Raw genomic sequence first — 797 nt, 5'->3', positions numbered from 1 at the left:
TGTTTTAGTTCATTTGCATTCATCTCGTTTTGCGTATCTCTTTCCCCGTATTTCCTGCTGAGATTGTTTGCTGAACATAATGAGGGCATATTGTGTGATTTGGTTTGGGTAGGGTAAGCATATGTCTGTTTTCGTCCATTTGCATAATTATTGCATTTCGCATGAATTGTTTGAAAAAAAAAAAAAAAAAAAAAAACAGAAATTCAAAAAAATATTCAAAATTATGCTTTGCATTTAGATAGAGTCTGAGTTAGTCGAGTCGGAATAGTTGTACAACAATGATGAAAATTGCATTTATGCTTTTGTTTCTTTGCCTAGGCCTTGCATAATTGACACCTTCTTTAGTATAGTCATTTGAATAATCTACGGGTTTTTGACTAATTTTGCTGAACGAATAAATTTGACTTAAATGTCGGCAAACTACTAAATTTTTAAGGAATTTTAGCCTTCATAAACCGGTGACATTCATGATCGGTTTCATTTATAGGATTAGAGTGTTGGTGCGAAAACGAAGCAGTAACAATGAAAAACAAAGGAGATCAAAAAATATAACCGGTTTCGTAGTGACGTGGTGTGAGAGCCACTGCCTTGAAAACTATTTCGGCACGACCGTGGTGGCGATCAGCAATTGCTGGTAGTCCCCCAAGAATTTACACTACAACGCTTAAACCCACCCACTCGAGAATAAGAGCCTTGGAACGATTTAATTACTTTACCCATAAATTATAAGAGACTAAGAGAGAATGAGAGTGATGATTGTTGTTATTGGAATATGTGTCCTCCGACAATAATGTGAT

This window comes from Silene latifolia, chromosome 4 (genome assembly GCF_048544455.1).
Source record: "Silene latifolia isolate original U9 population chromosome 4, ASM4854445v1, whole genome shotgun sequence".
Taxonomy (NCBI): Eukaryota; Viridiplantae; Streptophyta; class Magnoliopsida; order Caryophyllales; family Caryophyllaceae; genus Silene; species Silene latifolia.
This window is presented reverse-complemented; position numbering follows the sequence as displayed.